The sequence below is a fragment of the Poecilia reticulata genome, chromosome 16 (assembly GCF_904066995.2).
Source record: "Poecilia reticulata chromosome 16, P_reticulata-male-v2, whole genome shotgun sequence".
NCBI lineage: Eukaryota > Metazoa > Chordata > Actinopteri > Cyprinodontiformes > Poeciliidae > Poecilia > Poecilia reticulata.
In genome coordinates, this window is record NC_088845.1 from 25,673,924 (window position 1) to 25,682,897 (window position 8,974).

Below are 8,974 nucleotides of genomic sequence, written 5' to 3' on the forward strand. Positions count from 1 at the left end.
CGTGAAACACCTTGGTGTAACATTGCAAGTGATAAAAGAGAAGTATCGAAATGTTTTTTATAGCATCATTGAGCATGCTTCTTTTGAGCTTGGCCTTATCTTTTTTTATTGCTTATCTGTAGACTGTGTGAGAGCTGCTGACTGAAAAGTAAATTTTGTCACACAGATAATGACGACTGATCCTTGATCCCCCTTTCTTTACACGTGGTTAACCATTTTGGGCACCAGTTATGCATCTTCAGCTGTTAAAGACAAATATGTTCCTCAACGATTCACAATGATCGATGGGTGACTACAGACTAAATATAGCCTTCTGGTCTGGTTGGTTTGAATTTGTATCGGCATAAATGGCACATTTATTGGGACTTTTAGGTTTTGACCATTATTGGTTTGTCAATTAATCAGTTTGAATTTTCTTAAAGCCAAGGTGGTGTTGAACTTCTGGTTATTACATAACATTCACTTGACTGAGTTGGTCGCTTTTAATTTATTGGTAGTGATTTTCTACAGGGCCAATCAGCGAACAGAGAGAGAAGTCAGACACGACGAGATCAATTTTATTCACTGTTTTAGAATTGTAGTCTGCCTGTAGTTTTAGCAACGGGAGCGGAAGTGGACTAAGCTGATCAGTTTATGTCGGCCACGCTTCCAAGGACTGAATTAACATTTGTTCGGCTCGGCTCGGCTCTTCTCTCTTCGCAGTGAAGGAAATGCTTTTTAGCACCAAACTGGTGCATTGCCTAAGTCATGGACAAGCATTAGATTGGGTAAAACTTCAACACAGTCCATGTCTCCGGGAAGCAATTGTTTCTCAGTGGTCAAGAGCCTAAAGCCTTTGAACGGAGCAAATAGCGTAGGACAAGGGGTTGGTTTTTACAAGACTAATTTAATCTTGGTGAAATAAAAAAGCATGAACTCACAAGTTTATTGTGCATTGAAGAGTAACTGGAAGTTGTAAAGTCACTGAAACGGGGCATTTAATTTGCCTTTGTGGGGTGTTTTTACAAGTCTTCTCTAATGTGCCATAGAACTATGAAATATTTATCACTTGAGTAACATGTTGACGTTTACACCTATAAATTGATCAAACCTTGATCACAGATCTCTAATTTGGTGAAGACCAGACAATAGCTTCATTTACCAGTGGTTTAGATGGTGACAAGTCACTGAGAACATTTGTTCACAAGAAAGTGAAGTTAACTGACGTAATGTAGAACTACATCAAAACAGTCCTGAGGATTAAGAATTAAATAAAAATGATAGGCATTTTTTTTGGCCAAGGTTTTCTAAGATACAAATCCAATTAAGCTCAGAAAACTTGGAAACATTAAAATGAATAAGTAAGTAAAAGACTTTTTGGTGATTGCATTCTATTTGACTATTGTATGATTTCTTAAAGAAAATCTTTGTGCTGAATTTTATTAAGGGATATAAAAGTAAATGTGAAAATTTAAAAAAAACATGCCACACTTCATATTTTCTGAAATCTATTTGTCTTTGTCACACATTTGCCCCTCTGTGTGCTGCTGTAGCACACACAGTCCCAACAAAATACATTGTAGTTAATGGTTTTAATGTTAATTGATGTAGATTCTTTTACAAGACACATACATATTTCTTGGGAAATATTGAAAGCGTCCATATCATTAAGGAACATGTGTTGTACCCTAATGGACGTATGAGATGGGATGTCTGCAGGAAATATGGTTCAATCTTTATTCCTGATCAGAGGACAAAGTTCTGATATTCTGATAAACACAGCTGAGTTGCAAAATCTGAGGAATTGTTTTCCGTAATCCAGATAGCCAGAACCATAAAATACTCGGGTCCTCTGTTGGACAGGGCCCAAGCCTCATCATACCCAGGTCCTCAGCAACAAAAGGTTCTAGAGAGCAGATGTAACCATTTCTTGTTTTGTTTTCTTTGCTTTCTCTGACCCTCAGACTCGTAAAGCCAATGCCAGCGGTGACGGGGAGAAAGCAAAAAAGAGCAGCAGGCGGGCCCGGATAATGAGCCACGGGGCTCTTGGAACTGGGATTGGAATTTATGTCTTAATCGCTATAATTGTTCTTATTGTACAATTTGTGTAGAAAAGAAATCCCTGAAAAGAGAGTTCATCTCACTCTTTTTTCTCTCTTTTGTCAGTCTGAATCAAGTGCTGAGAGAATCGGAAGACATGTAGCTGTGTCATCAAAATCTGTCTGCTGCTAAAAGCTATCCACCTCACTAACTTATTAATTTAATACGTTTGTCTCAACATGTTTTGAATTTTTGTCTCCACAGTCAATCACAATCGTTCCTCTATTTTTATTCTCATCAGAAGTGTGCAGTTTTTTTTTTTTTATCATTATTTTAGCCAAAGTATCATCTATGAAAAACCTTTTGTGACTCAAATTGAATGCAATAATACATACATTTCTCATAAAAAAAAGAAAATTCTTTTAGTCACTTAATAAAAACCTCTTAGTTCTGTGTAAAATTCTTATCAGATAATGAGATCATTTGCATTTCTCTTAATAACCTTTAAGTAAGTGAATGAAGATGTTTTCTTTTTTGAGTGTTAATTTAATATTACCTATTCTATGTACAGTCTTAAATGATTAAATGTTTACAAGTATGAAAAAAATAAATTAAACAAAACAAACTTAATTCTGTGATTGCTTGGTCTGTGTCAGTTTGTAAGTTAAAAACATCCATCCATCCATCCATCCATCCATCCATCCATCCATCCATCCATCCATCCATCCATCCATCCATCCATCCATCCATCCATCCATCCATCCTCAGATTCTCCTTTTTTTTCATAGTTCCATATTTAGGACCTAATCACTGTAGGAACTGTTGCACATCCATTTTCGGACTCTGTACATTTGACGTATCAAAGTTTGCTAATGGAGGTGAAGCATTTATCAGTCGAAGAGGTCATGGCCCCCTCTGGTGGACACATTTGAAAGTGCTCAGCTTTACAAACTAGTGACGACTCACCGGTGAACCAACAAATTAAAATCTTTAAAATACAGTCAAGAGTCATCAAATAAATTAAGCTGAACTACAATAAGTGGACACCTCATCAGTCCCGAAGACTGAGATCTCTCAGAGTGAACAGTAGTGGCTGAAAACCAAAAGGGCCTAAAGTCTCTGTCTAGTGTTGATGGATAACGGCAAGTTTTGTTTTCCTGTCGATGAATGAATGTTGCCAGGTGTCCCACTTTAACTTCACCCAGCCACCTGGTGGTTCCAGAAACAACAATAGAGAAGATAAATCTGTAAAAGCTATGCATTAAAAAGCAGACCCAAACAAGGACTAAATGACTTTAGGGAAATGCAATGAATTCACCTATCCATCCATCTATCCATTATCTAACACACTCATCCTTCCAAGGATGAGTGATAAGTCTTTCTCCATGTCTCCTCCATGCAGAAAAACCTCAAGCTGGGACATTTGCCCACTCTTGTTCAAAACCGACTGTAATCGAACAGAAATCTAAAGCAGTTTCAGAAATAAAAACAGATTTCAACTTCAACTGAGCACAGTTTTGGCGCAGTGCTAATTTGATTTCAGATCAGTAAGTAGGCGGATCCGACTCCTGATTTAACCGGTCCATTTATTTCATTCTTGAGAAACTATTTTTTGGTTCATGTTTAAGATTCTCAAACTGGTATGTGGTGCATAAACACTCACAATCCCTGATCACTGAAGACGAGAGGTGAAACTTTTTGTGCAGTTGGTAGGAATTTTCTTAGCATTTTATGTGCAATTTTGTGTATTTATTCGCAGCATCAAACACCCTTTTCATTAGTTGTGGTGTTTGGTGGCAGAGGGCACGATTAGAAAGCTTTGAGAGTTAGTTTAAAGACTTCTGACTGCTGGATCACTTTTGGTGTATCTGGCAACAATTTTAAACGGAAAAAGTTTCTGGTACTAAACATTCAGGTTCAATGCTCCAATATGCTCAGTGTGGTTAAAGTGGGACACCTGGCAACATTCATTCATCGACAGGAAAACACACAATCTTCTCTCTCAAATATTTTCACACTGCACCTGACATCAAAATCATCATTTCTCAATACTTTCTGGATGTTGACAAGTTTGTAAGAAATGAAAGTCAAAGTCCAGTCACTGGAGAAAAGGAAGAAAAAAAACTCAACCTCAAAATCAATATCAAAATAATGCATATTATTAAGATGATTATTTTGATAGAGACCAAATGAAATGAAGCAACATATCCGCCACTCGTACATACAATCTTAAAGCCGCTCTTATTGACCAATCAGGGAAAACCACTCATTATACTGCTGTGCTTTTGTGAGGCCAGCCATGACAGGAACCCTGTCATCTCTATTGCCCATCATCATCATCATCATCATCATCATCATCATCATCATCATCATCATCATCATCATCATCATCATCATCATCATCATCATCATCATCATCATCATCATATTCCTCATCATCATATTCCTCATCATCGTAAACCTGAAGATAAAGATCATTTTGGATGCCTCCCTTCAACATTCAAAGACTAGTCGCACAGCTGTGTAGATCCAGGAGGGAGAAAGTTGCACAACTCTTTACAGCTGCATCATGGATCACAGCAAGCAGATGAGAAGTCCTTCAGCGAGATGGAGCGCTGGGAATCCCTCCACGAACCAGCCCTCCGTTCCTCCGCCTTCCCAGGACAGATCTTTTCCCTCGTCTTCAACACAGCCACAAGTAACCATCAGCATCCAGCAACACTCCCCAATCTAGTAATACCGTTCTAATTTGTTTCTGTGTCCTGAATCTGGATTTATATTCATTTGATTTAATGGAAAATACGTCTTATTTGACCTCTGCTTAACAAAGTATGTAACAGACACAGTTTTATACACTCTATAAATTATATTAATTTATATTAATTAATTATTAATTATTAATTAATTAATGTAAAAATTAATATATGCAAATATATGCAACAAAAAAAAAAATATATATATATATATAAATATAAATACACACTGTGTAAATAAAAAGTGTAGCGAACATGAAGCTTCAACTTTTTTGCTTTTTTTTTTTTTTTTTTTTTTGCATGACATAGCCTCTATATTTCATTAAGAACTGAACCAGAGCAGAGGAGACTGCACTTTGGACCGGAAAGAGTAAATTTAGCCTCTATCGATAATTACAGGAAGACATGAAGATAGATGTAATATGTTGGACATGTGGGAATAAGGTTAGGAATCACTTTACACATAAAATTATAAACTGAAACACTGAAATCCTAAAAGAATATCTGCTTAATCTAGAAATTCAATAATTTCCTGTCTAGTCAACATCGTGTCAGACTGTCCCAGAGCAGCTGTGGCTACTATGCAGTAGCTTGTGTGAATAAACGGGTGAATGACTGAATGTGGTGTGAAACATTTGGGGTATTCTGGACTTTAAAAGTTTTTGATTCAACGCAGTTTTATCCTCTAATCTCTGAGCCTCAACAACCTGCCAACCTGCTGTCCTCCAGTTCAAACCAATCTCAACAACTCACTGATCAAATTGTGAGTAAAAAAATGCGGGTTCCAGGTGTCATATAGGATTAAAATAATAGAAAACAAAGAAAATTGATACAACACATAGAATAACTGGGGCTCACACATTATGCTGTGAAATTAATTTAAATAAATATCTTTTAAAATGATCTGTGCTCTCCCAGCGGACTGTCGTGTTATGTAATAATGTATACCTCCTCGGTCAGCAAAAATTTTAAAAATTCTCCTTTTTTTCAAATCAGGAAGATTTCACTTGTGTTTGTTGCTTTCGCTTTACAATTTTCAACTTATGTTTTTGCGTGAATTTGATTTTTTTTTTTTGTTGAAAATAATTACACTGTTTGCTCTGCTAATAGAGGCAATGTTGTTTCATAAATATCCAGAAGTCTTGCACTAAAAACCATTAGCATCTCACGTGCAAATTGGATATTTACAAACATCGGATAAAAATACAAATACACATTTTTTTTAATCATTGTCTGAAGTCAAATCAGAAAAAACATTTCTTGTTTTATCTTAGATAGAATTACCAAAATTATTTCTATTTGCTAGACGCAAAAAAAAAAAAAACTTAACAAGGGTGTTTTTTTTTTAGAGATGTATTTATTTTTATTTATTTTTTTACTTTTCTTGCATTCTAACGTTTGCCTAATTCTAAAGTTTGGTCAGTATCAGGGAAATCCAGCTTTTAAACTGTCTGACTTGTGGTCAAACCTTTTTGGGTTTCCTTCCAAAAAGCTTCTCACGGTAGTTTGTAGGAGTTTCTGGCCAGTTCTTCCTGACAGGACCGCTGGAAGAGAGTCCAGTTTGTAGACCGCCTCAGATTTCAGATCATCCGCCATTGACATAACCACTGAAATGAACGAGCAAAGTTAACAGGTCATTTTTTTTGGCCTCTGATTCTTGGTGGTTGACAACTGAGAAAAAGCTTAAGGTGTATTTTATGTTGGTTTTCTTCAGGGTTACGGACTTTCGCAGCCTCACTGGGGGTCTTTACCGGCCCCTAACCGGCAGCCTTTTGGGTCGCCTCTTCAGCATCCCAACCGGCAGCCTTTCTCCACGGGTCAGCCACAGCCAGGACAGCCAGAATCATCAAGCGGGCCCCGTTAACGACTACTTTTGCTACTCCATCTTCACCAGGCTCTTCTGCTGCCTGCCTCTGGGAAATGCTGCCCTTGTCATCTCCATTGCAGTAAGTAAATCCAGCTCATATCTTGTCAATATTGTTGTTATGCATCAGAGTGTTTGACCCACACACAGATCAGCTGAAGCTAATGCGTGGTATCTGTGGTACAAATACGTTTTCAACAATAGTTGAGGTAAAAAATAAATAAATAAATAAACTTTGTGTAATTTGAAGCCAAATATAAATAATACAAAAAAGTTATTGAAATTTTAAAACGCTTTGCATTCATATTTGTTATTTATTTGGACACAATTATTACCTGTAATTGTAATATTATTATACTATAGGTAAATATTAAGGGTTTATATAAACAAGACAGATAAATATAAATTATAATCCTCTTGGAAATAGAACAAATCAGTTTCTATGAGTTTTAAAGTTGCTCTGAAGCCTCCTCTATTCTATTCACAGTGATTATTGTACTTCAAGTATGCTTCGTTTATTGGAATTGGCCATTTCTATTGCTTACCTGAAGATTGTGTGTGGACAGATGGCTGTAAAGTAAATTGCTCAACATGGAGAATGACAACCCATCTTTGATCCACCTTTCTTAGCAAATGATGATGCTGACGCGCTGCCTGTGTTTTACAGGACGTTTGGGAAATGGGCGAGCGAACTAAAAGATGAAAGGGGTTGACCTTTTGAGACACCAACTCTGAACCTTGTAGCTGTTGAAGACAAATATGATCCTCAACAATTTACAAGGCATTTTACAGTGATTGACGGGTGACTACACTCTAAATATACCCTTCTGGTCTGGTTGGTTTGAATTTGTTTCAGCACAGATGGCACATTTATTGGGACTTTTAGGTTTTGACCATTGTTGGTTTGTCAATTAATCAGTTTGATTTTTCCTGAAGCTATGATGGTGTCCAAACTTCTGGCTCAAAGCTAAATAACATTCACTTCACTCTGAGTTGGCTAATTTTTATCTTTATTAATTTGTCGACTCTCTGGTCTTGGTGAACTAAAAAAAAAAACAAGAACACACAGGTTTAATGTGCATTTTTTTTTTGTTCATTGTAGAGTTACTGGTAGTTGTAGACATACTGTAGAAGGGTGTTTTATTTGTCTGTGTGGTTGTTTTTTTATCACTGTAATGTGCTGTAGAACCAAGAAATATTTACCACATGCTGAAGTTTACACCAATATAATGCTCAAACCTGGATTATCTAGCTAACTTGCTGAAGGCCACACAGAAGTTTATTTTAGCAGTTTTCAGACTTGTCACAAATCATTGGGCACAGCATTTGCACACCAGGAAGTTAAATTGGTTAAACTGAGACAGGAAACGTAGAAAAAAGGTCTCCTAATTGGCCTGCTTTATTAAAGCCATTAAGCAAGCATGTTAAGATGCAAGTGTTTGTGCTGGATTTTATTTAGGATCTGTTCTCTTTGTTTTCTCTAACCCTCAGACTCGTAACGCCATTGCCAGACGTGACCGGCAGATGGCAGTGCAGAGCAGCAGTCGGGCCCTCATGCTGAACCACATCGCTCTGGGAATGGAGATTTCAGTCATTGCCATCACCAATGTTGTGATTGCTCTTATGTACATAATATAGTAAACTCACATTTTTGTCATCAGGCATCCCTCTGACTGACTAGAGATTTTTCCTCTTGTTAATTTATTCAGTTTGCCTTGACATGTTTCTGATTTCAGGCTCCACAGTCGATCACAATTTCAGACCTCTTTTATTTTTCATATTCGTCAGAATTAGACACAGTTATTATCTTATCAGTATTGTTTCAGCCAAAGAGCACATATGCATACAAACACCTTTTGTCCATAAAAGACAGTCTTTTCAAAAAAGAGATATGACCTGTTTAGTTCTGTGTAAACTCTTACAAAAAGATCTTAGCATGCTGTTGCCAATAACTTATCAATATGTATTTATTAACAAGTATAATAATTTTCATTTCTCAACTTTTAAGAAGTAAAGTTAATGAAGATGTTTAATTGTTTATGCGTGTCAATTTAACATTACACATTTTAGTCACAGATGTAAATAATTGAATACTTAGGATGAATGGAAAAGTAAAAACAATCAACAAAATTCTCAGCAAATTCTGTGTTTTCTTGGTTTGAATCAGTTTGTAAGTCAAAGACCTGGATTCGTATGATAAAGTGTATTTCCTATTTATTTCAGGAACTTTACCTCCGGCTGGAAAGACGCATACATTACATAATATAATAATGAAAACACAACATTTAAAATCAGAATATTACACCATAACAATGAAAACAGAAATGTTTGTTTAATA